Here is a 21,757-nt window from a genome sequence, read left to right as displayed (position 1 = left end):
CAGTACATCAGGCATTGAAAGGAAACACTAAAAGCTTCAAGAAGATAAGTGAAAAAAACAATAAACACTTTTAAAAAAATGAAATCGTGATAGGAACTGGAATTCAGATGCTAGAAAACTGAAGAATGCTCCTGATGACATTCAGGGAAAATAATTTTTACTGAGTTTTTTACTGAATATTGTGTTTTCATCTAAACATTCAACCACATAGAATGACAAAAATAATATATTTTCACACCATCTCACTTTTCTTAGGAGGTTACTATAAACTATAACTCAACCAAACACATGAACAAAAGCATTAGACAGGACATGTAGGAATTTGAGCATTCAAGTGAGAGTATTTAACACGAAGTACCAAGGCAACAACTATGCAGCAGGCATGGAAAACAATAATCAGCGTTCGAGTATGAGGTATGTGTGTAGTGAGAGAAACCCATGTACAGGAAGAATAAATGGAACTATGGATTATCTCATGTTTTGAGTGCTTGGGGAAAATTATTGCCAAGAATTTGAAAAATCTTCTGATGTACTTATTAAAGATGATTTATAGACATACAGAAAACTAAGTAAAAAAACAATTATCAACTGCAGGGCAAATTAAAGCTAGTATACTACCTTGGAAATATTAGTATGTATTTTGATTAAATTACGACCATTGCTTATATGATCCTGATGTAACGTTGTTTTAACCAAAAGTTAGAACAAAACCATCATTGGAAGAGAAAGAAGAGTGTTTGCAGTAACCTAATATTGCTATAAAAGTAAAAATCCTATAGTTCATCTTTGAAAATGAATAATTCAATAAACATCAACATAAATATATTACTTTAACTTTGAAGGTAAGTAATAGCATTTAAAGCTAGAAGTTAAATGAGAGTAGAATTGTGTTTAAGAAAGGATAGAGAAGGAATGGGGCCAAGAGACTACTTGTCTTTAATGGAAGTCCTTTAATTCTACTCGATTTCTAATCATATACATGTATTTCCTTAATGTTGAAAAATCATTAAAAATGCTAAGGATTGTAGCCTCTGTGACACTACTCAGCTCCTTAATTCCAACAGTGATGGTTCTAAGCTCTATTGATGGCAGCTCTAGGGGCACTAGGGGCAGCAACAGCTTCGACACCCCAGGGAGCCCTACAGCCCCTTGGTGATAAGCCACCTGGCTTTCAGCATTATGCAAGGGTAAACACAAACACTGAGGTTGGATTTTGCAAATCCACCTTTCAAATCTATAGCGAGGTTTACTCTGAATCCAAATCCTTCAGGAGTTTTAAATCCATGCAGAGAGAGACTGAGAACACACAGCATGTAGTCAGGAAAACAGAGGATCTCCCTTGATCAACACTGGGAATTTGCTGCTGAGGATTTGAAAGACCTTGAAGAAACTGATAAGGAGCTTATGGTTCTGGGTCCACAAATCAAGTGGGCCAATAATGGCAGTTAGAATTCGGTAAACAAAAGAACAAAACAGCTTCTTATGCATTTGGATGTAATACTGAGGCTTAGTGATTGTCCTACCTTATTCAGTTTTATGGTGCATTGTTCAGAAAGTGTAACTGTTGGATCTGTTATGGAATGCACACCTACTTCATTTGACAAGTTTTACAAAAATGTATACAGTGTACTAGATAATCATATTCCAGAAGAAATTTTAGGCAAAATTTCTTTAGCAATTCTGAAAGTGCTAAACCACTTGAAAAGAAACTTGAAAATCATTCAAAGACATGCAAAACCTTCCACTATTCTTTGGGGTAGAAGTGGAAATAGTAAACACTGCGAATACAGCTAAGGGCATTAACAACAAGGATGTCTGCTCTGATGTCTGCAATTTGGGGATCGCATTGTATGAGTTGGCCACAGGCCAATTTCCCTATCAAAATTGGAATGATGTATTTGATCAGCTAAACCAAATCATGAAAGGACATCCTTCAGATGAGTAATTTTGAAGCAAAGGTATTCTCCCCAAGTTTTATGTTTGTCAGCTGGTGCCTTATGAAGGATGAATCCAAGAGGCCAAAGTATAAAGAAGTTCTGAAACATCTTTTTATTTTGGTATATGAAGAACACAGCATTGAGGTTGCATGCTATGATTGTAAGATCCTGGATCAAATGCCAGCTGTTCCCAGCTCACTCACGTATATCATTTGCAAATCGCTGCTACATCAGACTCAAGAAAAAAAGGCTGAGAGGAAGCAAGATGTAAAGACTTTTCATGCTGGGGCTGGCACCACTGCTCACTTGGTTAATCCTCCGCCGGCAGCACTGGCATCCCATATGGGCGCCAGGTTCTAGTCCTGGTTGTTCCTCTTCCAGTCCAGCTCTCTGCTGTGGCCCGGGAAGGCAGTGGAGGATGGACCAAGTGGTTGGGCCCCTGCACCTTCATGGGAGACCAGGAGGAAGCACCTGGCTCCTGGCTTCGGATCAGCACAGCGCCGGCCGTAGCGGCCATTTGGGGAGTGAACCAACCGAAGGAAGACCTTTCTCTCTGACTCTCTCACTGTCTATAACTCTACCTGTCAAATAAAAAACATTGATGCTGTATTACAATGTTTTCATTGCTCACCCAGACACACTGTGTAATAAGATTGGTGTTTGTTTCCATCATGTCTGTATACTCCTGTCACCTAGTACTTGCATCACTGCTGGTCAGAGCGACCTCATCCCGCTTTTTCCTGATACATATGTTCATGAAATGTGCAAGTCTGTACAGTCAAGTTGTTGTCTTTGATCATATCTTAAAATAATTTCTAAACTCAAAACCTGGAGATGGGGCCGCCTGCAGTGCCAGCATCCAATGTGAGCACCAGTGTGAGTTCCGGCTGCTCCACTTCCAATCCAGCTTCTCTCCTATGGCCTGGGAAAGCAGTAGAAGATGGGCCAAGAGCTTGGGACCCTGCACTCATGTGGGAGACCCAGAAGAAGCTCCTGGCTCCTGGCTTCGGATCAGTGAAGCTCCGGCTATTGCGGCCAATTGGGGAGTGAACCAGAGGAAGGAAGACCTCTCTCTTTCTGCCTTTACTTTTCTCTCTGTGTAACTGACTTTCAAATAAATAAATGAATCTTAAAAAATAATTCTAGAGATGCAGCTTCTGGAATGGTATTTTTCAGACTTTCAAATACCTGTGGGACATGGTGATAGATATATTATGTCTAAACATAATGAGAAGAAGTTGCACATCTGATGAGACACATTGCCATCTGGAGCTGGGAGACAAAGGAAGAATTTACTTCTTTACCAAATACAATAGAGTTATTGGTTGATATTCTGTTTCTTTACAGTCACAGTCTTGTCAGGAGATCGATGTGCTCAGCCAAATTTTGTCTTTGAAATATTATGTTAAGTTAGAATGAATTTATATTTTTAAAAAGATTTATTTATTTACTTGAAAGAGTTACACAGAGAGAGGAAAGGCAGAAAGAGAGAGAGAGAGGTCTTTCATCCACTGGTTCACTCCCAAGATGGCTGCAACGGCTGGAGCTGCACTGACCCGAGCCAGGAGACAGGAGCTTCTTCTGGGTCTCCTACATGGGTGCAGAGGCCCAAGGACTTGGGCCATCTTCTACTGCTATCCCAAGCCATAGCGGAGAGCTGGATCATAAGTGGAGCTGCTGGGACTCGAACCAACACCCATATGGGATGCTGGCACTGCAGGCTGTGGCTTAACCTGCTATGCCACAGCACCGGCCCCAGAATGAATTTATCTTTACTAAAAAACATGTGTTCAAAGAAGTGAACATTGAAATATTGAGATAGGACAGAATGTGTTTTAGCTCCTTTACCAGTCCTTATTTTCATTTGGAAAACTCAGGAATCTGCCACTTGTCGAAGAAGGCGCTGATCTTAAGAATTCAGTGAGCTGTCAATTTCACATCCCACTTTCCGTAGAGCACCCAGACTGACAGAAGAAAAAAAGTACAGAGGACAAACTTTACAGATGTTTTTTGATTCTCATATCTTATCCAGAACCACTTGTAGCAGCTTTATATATTTTCTTTGTTTCCAAGCCTTTCACTTGAGCCATAAAAACTAACAGGGAGAAGAATCTAGTAGCAGTGTGCCTTGATTGAATGGATAAAGTATTCTTGTAGGCAGCAAAAGACCAAATCTCAGTTGTTTGCCTCCTGCCATCACTAGCCCAGGCTTTATTTTCTTAATCTCGTTCCCCTTTCCCATGATCTTCTTTGTGACTTTTGTTGAATCCAAAACATTTCACCTTTTGTGTATGTCAAAAACTTATAATTTCTATGGATGTTCCTTACCAAGAAAGTTGAGCCCCTAGATATCTTATAAATGTTCTAATGTTTAAAAGGCTGAGAACAGTGGGGCCCTACTGTGTTGTAGGAAAGAGGAGGCCTCTGTGCTACAGATGGCTTTGACCAGATGGGAATCTGAAATGTCAGTCTCTTAGATGAGCTCCTCACATGCTAGAACCTCTAGCTCTTCGCCATCGCTTTTTTGAATTGGAATTCTACCAAAACAGCAAAGCAAAACAAAAATCCCTCTTAGTTATAGGAGGCCATTTAAATGTTACTTCTTGTGCTTCTTCACATACCATTGAGGCAGGATTTCACTTGGTTTTATCATGGCCTCCCTGTTACTTGGCTACATGTAGTGTCTGGACACCACTGCCAGCATTCCCACACGTCAAGCATCCGGGAATACAGAACAGCCATGATCCAAGATGCAGGTGATGCCATTACAAATCCAAATCGTGGTGGGTACTGCTGTATCTCCTCCCAGAGTGACATTTGTACAAACATCAATAAAGAGAAAATGACATTTAAAAGTTACAGCCCTGTAAATCAAAAAATCCAAGATGTCTCTGTCTGATCCACTTGTTTAACTTCCTTATGTCCCCTCTCCCCCCACTACATCCCTAACCTTGGTGTTCCCAGTGTTCTGAGTGGAGTTGTTGCTATGCATCTTTTTTTGACTTCACTTAGCTGTCTCCCTGCATGGCTCCCAGGGACCCAAGAGGAATTGTCTTCACCGCTGTTAACTTCCCATCGACTCAGCGTGGGGCCACTTTGGCATTATACACGGGTAGATTATAGCAATCCTGACTGCTCAGGAGTTAATCTGACTGTTCTCTTGTGTGGATGACCACATGAAGAGGCAATTTTAGTGCATTAGTCACAAATTATTATAATCTATAAACTTAAAGAGTTTATTACAATCTATCTTAATTAAAACAAAAGGGTGTATAATATTCAGACTATGAAAATGGTGTGAACTTTAGTTGGCTTTCATTTTGTAGCATAGAAAAAATGTCAAAACATTATTCAAAAGCTAATGTGTAGGAATATTGCCTTATGTGTCTGTAAAAATTAAGCCCAGTAGGGCCAACGTTGTGGCATACCTGGTAAAACAGTAACCTTTAATGCTGGGATCCGTTATGGGTCCCAGATGCCATGTGGACATCAGTTCTGCTTCTGATGCAGCTCCCTACTGATGACCTGCTAATTGGAAACCAGTGGAAGGTGGTCCAAACATCCAGGCCCCTGACACCTATGTGAGAAACCCAGATGAAGCTCCTGGCTCCTGGCTTCAGCCTGGCCCAGTGCTGGCCATTGTGGCCATCTGGAGGATCAAATAGCAGATGCAAGAGATATCTCTCTGTATCTCTCTCTCTCGCTCGCTCTCACTCACTCCCTCTAGCTCTGACTTTTAAATAAGTACATAATTCTTTTTTTAAAAAAGGAGCTCAGTAACATAACCGCTTCTTAGAGCATGGAATATTTAATCTTATGTTCTTGTTTAGGTTTTTCCTCTATTTCAGATATATATATATATATATATATATATACATATATATATATATATGGAATCAAAGTATTTATGGAACACTTCAATCTTTTTGCCTGAAGTTGTAATAAACTTATTATGTGATCTTGATTTAAAGAATGATGCTTAGATGTTCTAAGAAATAAGTTATAATATTGAAGTGGAACAAAAGATAAAATAAAAAGCACAATTGAAACATTTCTGTGCTAAAAAAATAAAAATAGAGAACAGGAAAATTATTTAAAATTAATCTTTCAAACATATTTACTCAATTTTTTAATTAACTAGTTTAAAAAAAATCTCCAGTCTTCAGGACAAAACTAAACATGATACCCCATAGATTTTTGAAGGTAAGGCTACAATTTTGATTATTAGTACTGAAAAAATGTTGTTCTATGCATAAAAGCAAATGAAATATATTTTCAGAAAACTTCAAACTCGAAGGAATAAAATATTCTCTGCCTGTGTACCATGCCGAAAAGAAGTTACCTGAAGCCTTAAAACAATCCACTGATGACTCAAAATTAACCTGAACAGAACAGAGATGTTACGATATAGAATAATAAAAAAAATAAAAAGTTTCTGCTTCATTGTGGGAAAATCAAAATCCAAAATGAAAAAAATAATTTTAAGATTCCTGATGGGGAGTGGTTCGCTAAACACATCTTATCAAAACCATAATAAATCTGAGAGAATGGGAAGAGATTTTTAAGACCTTTCCCTCAGACATCTGTCTGAAACTTGAAAGCAAATAGTGTCATTATTATGTTTTATCTCTTATAATGGGAAGAGCCCTGTGGTTAGGCACAGAAATCCCCAGGAAAACACTTTCTGAAGTTCAACTAAAATTGATTTTGAACTCTTCTTGTTCTAAGTCAAAAAGCAAACTATAACATGTTGGATCTTTTATTTTTCTTTCATTTTGTTTATTTTCTAATATTCCTCAGTAATATGAGTTGATTTTATTACTGACAGAAATAAAAGGTACTTATAAAGACAAATTTCATAAATAGAGATTAGACTATGCTGAAAACTTGAGAATTCACTCTACTGGAAAAATATTGTTATTCAATTAGTAGTGCTAGTTTAAATACTTATAGATCATTATTACTTGCCACTAATTGGAGATAAACTGTATATATGTGTTCCCATCTTTTCTGAAGCTTTGAGTCTAGTAGGAAAGACAAGATTTAATGCATAATTATAAAAGTCAATGTTTGAATTTGAATTAATATTTGCAATTAATATTTATCTGTGTATAGTATAAAAACTAATTGATAAAGTTAATGATGTTGATGTCATTATTATTTATTCATCATTGATGACTGAGCGATAAAAACATCAATATCACAAAGAGGGGGATTTGAAATGTTAGGAAAACATCTGAACATCTTTAAGTCTATTTGCTTTGATATATAGGAGGCTGTTTGGCCACCCTGGATATTCTGTTTACTCAACTTAGGAACTTGGAAAAATCATATCACCACTCAGAACTTCAGATTCTCCTTCTTCAAAATGGAGATCCCATCTTTCTCATAATGCTGCTATAAGGATTAAATAAAATAAACCATCCATATCTGGTGTCAAACTATGCTAGAAATTTTACATAAGGTATAAAATTTAATCCTTACAATGTTTTCTGAAATTGTTGTTATCTCCCTTTTGCTGATGAAGAAATGTGAACTTCAAAATGATTAAGAAATATATGAAGTTGTACATAGGGTCAGAGATAAAGCTGGGACATGAAATTAATACTCTCAGATTGCAGATCCTGTTCTCTTTTTAATAAACTTTACTTCATTGTATGGCTATTTATATTTTAAAATATTATCCTTACAAATAATACATAACACCAGAGATGAGGCTGTGTGGGAGAAATGGCAGATGCTTTGATATACAGATGAATGTTTGCTTGGAATGGGTATAATTCTGCTTGAAAACAGGCTGGATGTTTATTGGAAGTCTTTCTCAGGCCTAAGAATCTATAGTAGTTTTTTTTTTCTTTAGTTGCAACTCTTTCTTCCTTCATCTAATTGTGAGAGCTACAAAATTCCTTCCTATTAGCTAAGCCCAAAGCACTAGCTGTTGCCAAGAAAATATCTTGCTTGTGTTTCTAATGCAGGTGGTTGAAGCTTGCGTTATGCTGAAATACAATAGCAATTTATGTGCTGGAGAGCTCCCATGTCTGTCAACAAGCTGCTTAAATTGTCACAGCAAATTTTTAGCTATTTACAAACTGTTTGGAAATATGAATGGGGAAAACCTACACAATTTGGGAAATTTGCAAAACCGTTTCAGCAGTTTGGAAATACAGCTATTTTAAAACTCATGTGTTTTTAACTGAAATACACAAACACACTAAACTGAAAACATCAAAATTCCATATCATCATAAGACTAAACGTGATTTCAGTAGCCAGGATTGATCATTTTATGTTGTCTTACCTTGGCAGGGAATTTGGCAAGAAAGCCAAGATAATAGTCGTTATTTTGCCATTTAGAAACTTTGTTCCCTCAGAACGAATTACCTTTGATTTAACCCTCAAAGAAGCCTTGTGTATCAGGTTAGATTTTAAAAGATTTACCATTAATCCAAAACTTCTTTCTTATACAACCAACTCTGCCAAACAAAGGAGCAAGGGCATTTTTCATCTATCTACCTTTCCCAGTTATTTTGAGCTAGTGATTTACTGAGTATATTAAAATTTGGGCAGCAAGCAAATAAGCTCATACCATAGAACACTAGAGAAAATGTTCTTCTGGGACAATCTATCATTATCTACAAATAGACCCTGCATCTAAAATTTGGATTTCTAATTCTGGTTTTCTGGCTTTTCAAAATCATCACAAATTTAATGCCTCAAATTCTTGTCTCCAAAGTAAATGTGATAATATTTGTGTCTTCTTTAACTTACATAGAAACAAAAGAAAAAAATCTGTATAATACACCCACTAGGCGCCTTTGGAAGAGGATAATTTTTGAAAATCATCATTATTATTATAACAAAAAAAAAACAGGTTCTATTTTTTTTGACAGGTGGAGTTAGACAGTGAGAGAGAGAGACAGAGAGAAAGGTTTTCCTTCCATTGGTTCACCCCTCAATGTGGCCGCTACGGCCTGCTCACTGTGCCGATCCGAAGCCAGGAGCCAGGTGCTTCCTCCTGGTCTCCCATGCAGGTGCAGGGCCCAAACACTTTGGCCATCCTCCACTGCCATCTCAGGTCACAGCAGAGAGCTGGAGCAACCGGGACAGAACCGGCACCCCAATTGGAACTAGAACCCAGGGTGCCGGCGCCGCAGGCGGAAGATTAGCCTAGTGAGCCACAGCGCCGGCCAACAGGTTCTATTTATTTAACTTCCATATTCACAACTTGTCTAAATTTAAATTGATAAGAAAAATTGTGCTGAAACAATTAATTTAAATGGCATATGTCAATCAAGTTATCTTTTGTACACGTAGGAGTATAGTTCAAAAAGTTTGCAGAAAATGAAATTAAAAGATAATTTTTTAGTGAAAAATTTTTGAAATGCACGCAGATGAAGGGTCTTCAAAATGTCCATGATTATGTGTATTACTAAACACAATGCATGGATTTCAAAATGTTTGGGGCCAAAATTATCTTTTAATTCCATATTCTGTGGACTTTTAGTCCCTTCATATATGTATTTGCAGAGAGATGGAGTGTGTGTGTGTGTGTGTGTGTGTGTGCTTTAGTTCTGAGTAGCATTAAGAGCTAAGGCCATTTGAGAAGGTCTCCAGGCACAATCTTCACTATCATCCTTTGGTATACAGGTGTTGCTCGAGACCTTTCCTATCTACTCTATGCTGTAACCTGACCATCTTTTATTCAGTATCTTTACTAGTTATGTCCCTAGATGTATTCTTTGTGACTAGCTTCTGATCTAGATTGCTAAGCAAACCATTATATGAGGTACAATTGCAATTTAAAGGTCGTGAAATCGAAAGCAGAGGCCAGGTTTCATATTCATCTCATGTCCGCTTCCAGCATCTAGTATAATACCTGACACCCAATAAATGCTTGTTGAAAGGAAATTAAATACCAAACAGAGATATAAATTGTGAATATGGAGTGGAAGGGTGCTGGTTGTTACAATTGTGGATGGACGCCCAGAATCCCAACTAGGAAAATTGCTTTTGTGTTCATTCAATTCACTTGTGAGGCTACAGATCAACTGATAGACCACTCTGTAGCAGAAGGCACCCAAAGAGAGATATTTTGCTTGTTTTTCATTAAGCAGGAACCAAAATCCTCTGAGACTTTCCTGACATATCCTGATCATGAAGATTTTAGAACAAAGGAGTTGTGACACAGTGTCTTCCTGTGAGTCCCAAATCCCTGATATTTATCAAAGTTGCACCTTTAAAATCTCCACCAGCCCTGATGCCATTACCTCTTGTTAACGTTAATCACACTAGGATCTTCAAAAAAATAAAATAAAATGAAAGGGAAGGAAAATCAGAAAAGGGTCCAGAGTTGCTAATCTATATAACAGTTCTAAACAAAGTAAATACAGTTAATACCATGTTGTATTAAATTGAAACTTCCAGTACCAGAGTGATAAAAGGTGATAGGATCTATAGGCCTAAATCCATTTTATACAACACTATTCAAACTAATCCTCCCTGCAGTTCTGGGAACAAAGAATTCTTCTTTGGGGAAAACAGGGGTCCCGCTTTTTATTCCCTAACACTCCTGTTCTTGCTGGACAGAGTAAAAGCCATTAATCTAATATTCTGTGCTTGTATTCAGAGCCACAACATCTTAAAGCAATTGGTGGTCTGTCCAACTAGCTATTAAAAAGCAAACAGTCTTTTGAGCTTTAGAATCTTCTTGCACTGGCAGAGTAACCACAGAGGAAGCATCAGCCAAAGGTAATAAGTGGGCGGAGGGGACTTCTTTTTTCAATTTATGGCTTAATCCTGAATTAAACTAAAAAACTAAAGCTCTGTCAGAAGTTTTACTTCTTTTGAATGCAAAGTGTCTATTCCTTGTGAGCTATCCCAAATGATATTTCTTAACTAGGTGTATATTAAATGATTTCAAAGCACTTACAATAAGTAGTCTACTAAAGCAAGGCCTGAACTTTTTCTGTAATGTTGAATATTAATCCGTATACATAAAATACAACTGGGGGGGCTGGCACTGTGGTGGGTTAAGCTGCACCCTGACGCCGTCATACCCTATGAACATCAGCTTGTGTCCTGGCTGCTGCACTTTGGATCCATCTCAGTGGAAGATGGCCCAAGTGTTTGGACTCTGTCACCCACATGTGAGACCCAGATGAGGTTTCTGGCTCCTGGCTTCAGCCGGGCCTTGCTCTGGCAGTGGTGGTGTGGCCATCTGAGGAGTGAACCAGTGGGTAGAAGATTTCTCTCTGTCTCTCCCTCTCTCTCTGTAACTCTGAATTTCAAAATAAATAAATAAATGTTTTTTTTTTTTTAAATACAACTAGAAAAGGTTTTGGTTACAGTATAGGAAAATACCATTGTTGTGAACCAAAATATTTAGGGCGCTGGTGTTGTAGCACAGCAGATGAAGCCACCTATTGCTTCCAACAGTGGCATCCCATATGAGTGCCAGCAGGAGCTCTAGCTGCTTCACACCCCATTCGCTTCCTGTTAATATGCCTGGAAAAACAGTGGAAGGTTGACCAAGTACTTAGCCACCACCACTCAGATGGAATTCCTTGTTCCTGGCTTCAACTGGCCCCAGCACCAATTGTTGTGGCCCTGCGGGGAGTGAACTAGTGGATGGAAGACTGTCTCTGTGTGTCTGTCTTTCTCTTGTTCACTCACTCTGTAGCTCTATCTTTTTAAATAAAACAAATCTTAAAAAACTTGTCAGGACAGTACATTGTTGTGTATTGCTAACATTTTTTCAATTTGTTTGATGGCAGTTCTCTGTATTTTACCACTTAGTAACCTGAATAACATTTAGACTAAATATAATGAAGTATAAATTGACTTACTTAAATAGTAAGTATTGTGATATGCTAAACACCATCATAGAAGCAAGGGCAGCAGAAATTGAATTAATGCTAAATAGATCAATGTGTCCAGGAGTACTGACTCCAAGAGAGAACTAACAACTTAGTGGTGTTATTTTTTTCATCATTTTATTAGTGTTTGTTCTTACTCTACTTCCTTTTAAAAAGAAAATTGAGATATGTATCATCCATTATTTAGTGAAAGATTAAGAAAGACTATTTATAATAGTTCAATGAAAAATCATCCTTTACAGGGGAAAATGTTATTAGAACATTAAAAAAATTAATAAAAATGGTTTGGGGTCAAATGAGACATATTAAACTAAGATGTATTTAAGAGATAAGTAATGGGGACCCTCACTGTGGTGTAGCGGGTAAAAGACTCCTCCTACAGGGCCGGCATCCCACATGGGTGTTTGTTCCATTCTTGGCTGCTCTACTTCCCATTCAGCTCTCTGCTATGGCCTGGGAAAGCAGTAGAATATGGCCCAAGTGTTTGGGCCCCTGCACCCGTGTGGGAAACCTGGAAGAAGCTACTGGCTCCTGGATTCAGATAGGCACAACTCTGGCTTTGCAGCCATTTGTGGAGTGAACTAGCAGATGGATGACTTCTCTCTCTCTCTCTCTCTCTCAACCTGTGTGTGTGTGTGTGTGTGTGTGTGAATGTTTGTGTCTCTGAATTTCTTTCTGTATCTCTCCCTTTCACTCTGCTTTACAAATAAATAAATAAATCTTTTAAAAATATATCAAGGTTATAAAGATTTCATGGTGATAAAAGAACTTATCAGAAAGGAATAATTTAGAAAACTACAAAAATTAATCACATTTTATGATGGATTTAATTGCCAAAAGGATAAAGAATAACTTGGAAAAGTCAAGGCATCAAAATAGATATTTAGTGAATGACCATACTAACCATGGAAAATGTTTGTTTATTTGTTGAATAAGTTAATAATAATAATGACACCTTTCAGGGAAGATAAGTGTATAATATCCAAGTGGAAGATGGTCAACACCCAAATTAATGTTGACAAAAGATCAAAGTCTTGACAATAAACTGGGTACCACCCACCTAGAAGAAAGAAAGTTCACTCATTAAGTGAATATGAAGTGAACATAAAGAATATAGCAGAGAGTTGAGTGTCTGGATTCCATAATTAAATAGTTTTGTCTTTTCTTTGTTTAGTCACTTGCATTTATGCTCCTTGGCATTCACTGTCCAAACATTTACTGACCAGTTATTTGTCAGATTCTAAGGAGCATGGGAAAACATTGGTAAGGTAAGAGTGATTCCTTTCTTTAAAGAGTTTCCAATATGCTGAGAAAGACAGGCATATATGTGTCATTGTTAGAAGACACCAGAAAGAAGATGGAAGGATGGAAGCAGGCAGGGCTGAACAAGTAAAAGAAAAAATACAGTGAAGCATCAAAATATAAAATACTGAGTGTTTGTATAAGAGTGAGTGCCTAGGGTACAGAGAATTACAAGCAGTTTAATGTTATAGGACTTTGACTCAGGAAGGGGAAACAAATATAAGACATCAGACTAAATCTTAAAGGGATTCATATGCCCTCTTAAGCAATTAAAACTATATTATATGAAATAATTAGACTAGTTATGATAAAAAAAATGAGTTTAGAAGAGGGCAAACAGAATAAATGAATCAGGTCAGAGATGAGAGCTTGACCTAAAGTAATGAAAATGACAATGAGGGTGGGGGAAGAGACGTACCCAGGAAATATTTAAGAGAGAAAATCTATTAAATTTTTAACATGAGTACAAATTTGGAAGTTAGGTAACTATTCATATGTCCACAATATTAGCTAAGTTATTGAACCCAGGAGAAGCAGGTTAGATCAATGCTTTGTTAGTATGTTGGCAGCAAAATTTCCCAAGTTCAATGTTGGACATTCTTATTTTCATTTAATTTGTTAGGAAACTAGTTAAGAATTTTAATGAATGGCGAAAACTCAGACAAGAACAGAACTAGGGTTGTAAGTCATCAACAAAGGATAGGTAAACATCCAATTCAAAGGATGAATGTTCAGGAAGAGTTGAATTTTCTATTTTATAGATGAGATTTGTTTTATATCTTTATGTTCATGAGCCTGTGTTGCTTTTGGCTTCAGGAGGGGAAAAAAGCAAATTTATTTTTATGTTTTTTAAATAACAGAAGTATAAGTAAAATTATACACAGTGACTTTCCTATAAGAAATGTGAAGGTATAAACATGAGAAAACATATTCAGAGCGTCTGGAAGGAGAATAGACTAGAAAGAGGCAAAGAAGCAATCATCAGACTTCTAAAAGTGTGTTTTTACCTTTGTTTTTACTTTCATAGAGCAATAAATGGTGTTTTCTTCACCATGTTTCCTGTTTGCTTTCAAAATAGTTATCTATGTTAAAAATACAAATTGCTATACCATGTGCTGCAATCTTAGGTATAAGGAACTCTAGAAAACAAAAGTTAAATAATGAAGATTTCCTTGTGCTAGGCTGATTTCCATGGCACTTTTCCACGATGAATCCAGTAGCAGCTCTTTAAAGACATAAATTCTGAGATTTTTCCTGCTTTTTCTCCAGTAAACTCATCTTTCTCAGACATTACAGTCATTATGCAAAGTGTGTAGATGGCTCTTTCACTGCAATCTGAGGATAAGTTTTTTAAATATTTATTAAGGACTGAGACAAGTGCTGACCCAGTCTAACCATGCATATTTTGCTACCCCACAGAACAATTAGTACTTGGAAGTTCTGTGAATGAGATATGAATGTAAAATACAATGACTTAGCACATTTCCCTGGAATCCAAAGGCAAAATTTTTAAATCTCTTTAAGTACTTTGTTCAATATATAATTGATTATAGATGTTGGGATACAGAAAATAGATCATCTGCAAGGCTCGATGCTGACTTCTAATACAGGGATTCAGTAGGCAAGAAGATTTTTTACCTGATTCCAAGTTCATGGTTTATTGATCTTTTGTCACCTCCACCCAGTGTCTGGCAAAATAGGCACTCCACCAGATAGTATGTTTAAATGATTAAATTATTTGCAGGTATATTACTTCCATCTTTTTATTGTTGACTTGGAAGATTCAGATTATAAACATTGTAAATCTAAAAATATTTTTGATGGAGGTTCTCTTGATGTCCTGGAAGATTTTGTTGACTATGCAATTTACCTGTAGTCTTTTTTGTTGTTGTTACAAAAAAATTGAAATCTATACATAGTTTTTTTTTTTATTTTTAAATCAATTGTGAATCTTCTGTGGTTCCTTTTCTTTAATTGTCATTTTTTTTTTACTTTTTTAAAAACTTTTATTTAGTAAATATAAATTTCCAAAGTACAGTTTATGGATTACAATGGCTTCCCCCCCACCAATAACTTCCCTCCCACTCACACCCCTCCCATCTCCCGCTACCTCTCGTATATCATTCACATCAAGATTGATTTTCAAATATCTTTATATACAGAAGATCGATTTAGTATATATTAAGTAAAGATTTCATCAGTTTGCACCCACACAGAACATAAAGTGTGAAATACTGTTTCAGTACTAGTTATAGCATTAATTCACATTGGACAACACATTAAAGACAGAGATCCCACATGAGGAGTTAAGTACAGAGTGACTCCTGTTGTTGACTTAACAATTTGACACTCTTGTTTATGGCATCATAAATCTCCCTAGGCTCTTGTCATGAGTTGCCAAGGCTATGGAAACCTCTTGAGTTAGCCAACTTCAATCTTATTTAGACAAGGTCATAGTCATAGTGGAAGTTCTCTCCTCCCTTCACAGAAAGGTACCTCCTTCTTTGATGGCCCATTCTTTCCACTGGGATCTCACTCGAAGAGACTTCTCATTTAGGTCATTTTTTTTTTTTTTTGCCAGAGTGTCTTGGCTTTCCATGCCTAAAATACTCTCATGAGCTCTTCAGCCAGATCCGAATGCCTTAAAGGCTGATTCTGAGGCCAGAGTGCTGTTTAGGACATCTGCCATTCTATGAGTCTACTGTGTATCCCGCTTCCCATGTTGGATCGTTCTCTCCCTTTTTAATTTTATCAGTTAGTATTCGCAGACACTAGTCTTGTTTGTGTGATCCCTTTGACTCTTAGACCTATCAGTATGATCAATTGTGAACTGAAATTGATCACTTGGACTAGTGAGATGGCATTGGTACATGCCACCTTGATGGGATTGTATTGGAATTCCCTGGCACATTTCTAACTCCACCATTTGGGGCAAGTCCGATTGAGCATGTCCCAAATTGTACATCTCCTCCCTTTCTTATTCTCACTCTTATATTTAACAGGGATCACTTTTCAGTTAAATTTCAACAGATAAGAATAATTGCGTGTTAATTACAGAGTTCAACCAATAGTATTAATTAGAACAAAAAAATCTAAAAGGGATAAAGTATTAAATTGTACATCAACAGTCAGGACAAGGGCTGATCAAGTCACTGTTTCTCATAGTGTCCCTTTCACTTCAACAGGTTTCTTTTTTTGTGTTTGGTTAGTTGTCATCGATCAGGGAGAACATGCGATATTTGTCCCTTTGGGATGGGCTTAAATCATTCAGCATGATGTTTTCCAGATTCCTCCATTTTGTTGCAAATGACCAGATTTCATTGTTTTTGAATGCTGTATAGTATTCTATAGAGTACATATCCCATAATTTCTTCATCCAGTCTCAGAAAAACAGAAAAATGGAAAATGGAAAAAATGATGCTGAAATTCATATGAAGACACGGGAGACCTCGAATAGCTAAAGCAATCTTGTACAACTAAAACAAAGCTGGAGGCATCACAATACCAGATTTCAGGACATACTACAGGGCAGTTGTTATCAAAACAGCATGGTACTGGTACAGAAACAGATGGATAGACCAATGGAACAGAATAGAAACACCACAAATCAATCTAAACATCTACATCCAACTTATATTTGATCAAGGATCCAAAACCAATTCCTGGAGTAAGGGCAGTCTATTCAATAAAAGGTCCTTGGAAAACTGGATCTCCACGTGCATAAGCATGAAGCAGGACCCCTACTTTTCACCTTACACAAAAATCCACTCAACATGGATTAAATCTTAAATCTACGACTGACACCATCAAATTATTAGAGAGCAATGGAGAAACCCTACAAGATATAGGTACTGGCAAAGACTTCTTAGAAAAGACCCTGGAAGCACAGGCAGTCAAAGCCAAAATTAACATTTGGGTTTGCATCAAATTGAGAAGTTTCTGTACTGCAAAAGAAACAGTCAGAAAAGTGAAAAGGCAACCGACAGAATGGGAAAAAATATTTGCAAACTACGCCACAGATAAAGGGTGGATAAGCAGAATCTACAAAGAGATCAAGAAACTCCACAAGATCAAAACAAACAACCCACTTAAGATGGGCCAAGGACCTCAATAGACATTTTTCAAAAGAGGAAATCCAAATGGCCAACAGACACGTGAAAAAATGTTCAAGATCACTAGCAATCAGGGAAATGCAAATCAAAACCACAATGAGGTTTCACCTCACCCTGGTTAGAATGGCTCACACACAGAAATCTACCAACAACAGATGCTGGCAAGGATATAGGAAAAAAGGGGCACTAACCCTCTGTTGGTGGGAATGCAAATTGGTTAAGCCACTATGGAAGTCAGTCTGGAAATCCCTCAGAAACCTGAATATAACTCTACCATACAATCCAGCCATCCCACTCCTTGGAATTTACCCAAAGGAAATGAAATTGGCAAACAAAAAAGCAGTCTGCACCTTAATGTTTATTACAGCTCAATTCACAGTAGCTAAGACCTGGAACCAACCCAAATGCCCATCAACAGTAGACTGGATAAAGAAATTATGGGACCTGTAGTCTTTAGAAGTGTGCCATTCATGATCTCAAAAACACATCCAATCTACCAACAATCTAAAGCAGTCTATTAGAGCAAAAGAAACATTTTTTCTTTTCTCCAACACTCTTTCTGTAACATTTCCTTTTTCATAAACTCTTTTTCATCCATGAAATTTTGGCATTGTTAACCCTCAAATACTAACATTTTGATAATTTATGATTTATAAAAATGCCTGATGTCATATTTTAAATAATACTAATCCTTAAAACAATTTGCATAGTTGACAACAGCATATATTTTAATGAGGTTGGATGTATTAGCTATTCAGCACTCTATCTGTATATCTAAGACAACTTATTTTTGAGGCAAAATATTTATTTTGTTTCATAATTTGAAAATTCACAGTCCAATATCGCATAATTCACATGGCTGAAGCCATATGGCAATGGTAAAGCATTGCAGAGGAATGATCATGTGATGAACCAAGAAAAAAAAAGAGACGGAAAGGAGGATTATTGCTTATGTCAGTATGTCACCTTGTAAAGTCACGATGATTCAATCATGGGCCTTCACCTGAACAGCCTAATCATATTTTATCGTTCTCAAAGCCTTACCTCCAGAAACCATATTGAATTAAATTTGTATCCTTAAACCAGTAACTTTAATCCATTAAACACTAACATTGAATTTTGGGGACCACATTTTTAACACATAGGCCTTTGAGAAGTAACCAAATTAATATGCAAAACACAACACTGGAACAATGTACTACTTCTATTTTTTGGTTCTGGTATTTTATATAAAATGAAAAAGAGTAGAAAGTATAGTAAAATGAGATTTTCAATTCTAATGAGCTGATGAGAATGTTCAGAAAGAAATGAGTGATGGATGAGATTTTCAGTGAGAATAAAGAAGAGAGCCCAGGTGGGTATTGTGGTGCAATGGGTTGAATCACCTTTTGGGAATGTCTGTATCCTATATATGAATGCCTGGCTCAAGTCCCAGCTTCTCCACTTCAGATCAAGATTCCTACTAATATATGTACTGGCAGGAGGAAGATAAAGACTGGCTCAAGTACTTGGCTCTCTAATAACTTTTTGGGAGGCTCAGATGGAATTTCAGTATTCTGACTTCAGCTTGACCCAGTCCTGGCAGTTGCAGGCATTTGGAAAGTAAAACAGGATAGGGGAATCCTTCTACCTCTCTCTCTCTCTCTCTCTCTCTCTGCCCCCCCTGCTTCAAAGAAATAGAAATTTTAAAAACTTGTCTTTTAAAAAAGGACATTGCCCAAATGCCCTAAAATTAGCCCATGTCCTATCTTTAATATTTATGCCTTAGTTTTGATTGTTACTTACATTTAATTTTGACTCCTATCAGTCTAGTATTACACAAAATAGAATAATGCAGCACTGATATTAATTAGTCCTTAATATGGTTACATAGTTTTCCCTAATAAGATTTATTTACATATGAAAATCCATTAATGTGATTTGAAGAACTAATCATTTATCCTTTAAATTATATATATATATATATATATATATATATATAGCATTGATTATTGGGGAAATGCCAGTTAATAATGCAATGATATATCACCTCGCACCTGTTACAGAATTAATTATTGAAAAGATCAAGTATCAAGTGTTGGTGAGGATGTGGAAGAAAAGGAACTTTGATACACTATTGGTAGGAATATAAATCAGAGCAGCAAATGCAGAAAACATTATGCAGTTCCTAAAAATGTTAAAAGCAGAACTACAGTATGATTCAGCACAGGAAATCTATGATTCAGCAATCCCATTTGTGGATATATATGTGAAGAAAGTGGAATCAATGTTATCAAGGTATTTGAATTCTCATTCATTGTGGTTATATCACAAATGACAAGATATTCAATCAACCTAAGTATCCATCTACTAGTGAACAGCTAGAGAAAATGGGGAATGTGTGTATGTGTATACAATAGAATACTATTCAGTTTTAAGAAAGAAGTCATCTGCATTGATGAATCTAGAGAACATAAGCAAAGCAGGCAAAGATAAACACAACATAATCTCACTTATGTGTAGAATCTAAAACGTTGAACAAATCAAAGCAGAGAGGAGAATTGTGGTTTCCAGAGACTTGCAGGGTCTGGACCCAGGTTGGGGAGTGGAGGGATATAGGAATGGTAGTTAAAGTGTATGATATTTTGTTTAGAAAGGATTAATGAGTTGAAAAATGTATCCTATAGCATGGTGATTGTGTTTGATGATAATACATTATATACTTGAAAATTATTAAGAGACAGAGTATAAAACATTCCCACTTCAAAAAGATGTGCTATCCAGTTGAGGTAGTAGACATGCTAAGTACATCTACTGTGGTAATCATTTTACACACAGATACATATACATATATGCACATATTGTATATTATATGCATATATAGTATATATAAATATATCACACTATACATTTATATGTATATGCAATTTTTATTTGTCAATAACCATTCAATAAAGCTAACAGGAATGAAGAGACAAAAATAATTATCCCCATGAAGTTAAACACTAATGAGGAAGGCCCAATATAAACTGGTAAATAAATTCACTGTATATTATTGGCACTCTAAATGCCATCAAAAATAAATATATTAAAGAATTAGAAAAGAACTGAGGTATATTTAAGTGGAATTATTAAAGAGGCCTCTTTGATGAGTGAAATGAGAAAGAGATTTATACAAAGATGCTGAGGAAGAGAATTTCCGGAATAGAAAAGAGCATGTCTATATTGTTAAGGAAGGAGGGAGCATTGAACATCCTAGGAGTAGCAAGACCAAAGTAACTCAAACAGAGAATCGTAAGGTGGGGGTTAGGGATTATGACATCAAATAGACAGGGACAGAGCATGTCAACATTTTTCATTTGTTCTAAGTATGATGGAAATTCACTGGATGATTTTGAGTAGATGAGAGACCTAAATTGGTCGTGATGAAACTGATGTGCTTACTTTCTGAATGGAGAAAGCATGTTTAAATGGCAACCGTGGAGAAGGTCAAACGTGTTAAGTAGTTGTTGCAGGGAAAGAAATAATAACTAGTACCAGAAAGATGGTTATGTAGTTATGGTGAGACCTGATGGGATCATGGATATTGCGCAAGGTAAAACACTTTTCTGAATCTTCTAATCCTAAATTATATTAATAACAAAGAGGACAGTATGTGAAATATTGCTCTGTAGTTGTATAAATTCACATCCGCTTCCTCCTGGGCACACAGCGAAACTAATTTTCCAAATTCTTTTGCATTTAGGTGGAGTCATGTGACATAATGCTGGCCAATTATGCAGTCAAAATTAATGTACAGTACTTCCAGCCATAGCTCCTAAAGTAATAATCAGGTAGCTTTCCTTGTACCCACTCACCATTCTATTCTCATCTACCAGAGCTTCCAAAGGATCTACTTAAGGACTCAAAGAAAAGAGCATTGACCCTATGTAATTTTTAAAATGATAGGAAAAATGCTCATAATATATTAAACATGTTTACAGAGACTACTAGGTGTTTTGCTTTCACATATACAGTCACAGACATGCATTTCAATTCTGGTTCTGCAGATTACCAAGAGTGTGATTCTCTAAATCATTTACTTCCTCTGATTCTCAGTTTACTTTCATATCTGTAAAGTTGAGTATAGAAACATTACTAGGTAGTTTTAATTTTTTAATCCTATTGAACATTATTTTCCAAAACTAGGTTCTAAATGAGAACTTGTATTTTCATTGCTGTTTAATGGAATGGAGATGCCCTTAAAAACAAAGCAGAAGCTCAATGATAAGATTTAGACCAAAATTGCAGGGCTAAATTTCTGTCAGATTAGACCTCCTTAAAATAACTGACATACATAAAAGAATCAGCTAAAGCATAAAGTAGACTAGAAGTACATCTTAAGGAAGCAGGACTATTCTTTCCCATATCAACGTAATTCTTTCCTATTTTTACCACTTGTGGAAAAAAAGATCATCTTGATTTTGTTCCCCCTAAAAGAAGACAGAGAGATAACCTTCATATATTTAGGAGAGGATCTCAGGAAGCCGAAATGAAGATGAGAACTAAATGAG

General features: G+C 36.5%; 1 long non-coding RNA gene and 1 pseudogene across 2 annotated transcripts in view; one reads left to right on the top strand and one right to left on the bottom strand.

Moving 5' to 3' along the window:
• LOC138849487 (uncharacterized) overlaps positions 1-21,757 on the bottom strand; it is a 91,435-nt gene that overhangs the window by 38,457 nt on the left and 31,221 nt on the right. The gene's annotated exons all lie outside the window — the stretch shown is intronic.
• Positions 1,180-21,018, top strand: LOC138849448 (dual specificity mitogen-activated protein kinase kinase 4 pseudogene; annotated as a pseudogene).

This window comes from Oryctolagus cuniculus, chromosome 4 (genome assembly GCF_964237555.1).
Source record: "Oryctolagus cuniculus chromosome 4, mOryCun1.1, whole genome shotgun sequence".
In the NCBI taxonomy this organism is placed as follows: domain Eukaryota; kingdom Metazoa; phylum Chordata; class Mammalia; order Lagomorpha; family Leporidae; genus Oryctolagus; species Oryctolagus cuniculus.
This window is presented reverse-complemented; position numbering and strand designations above follow the sequence as displayed.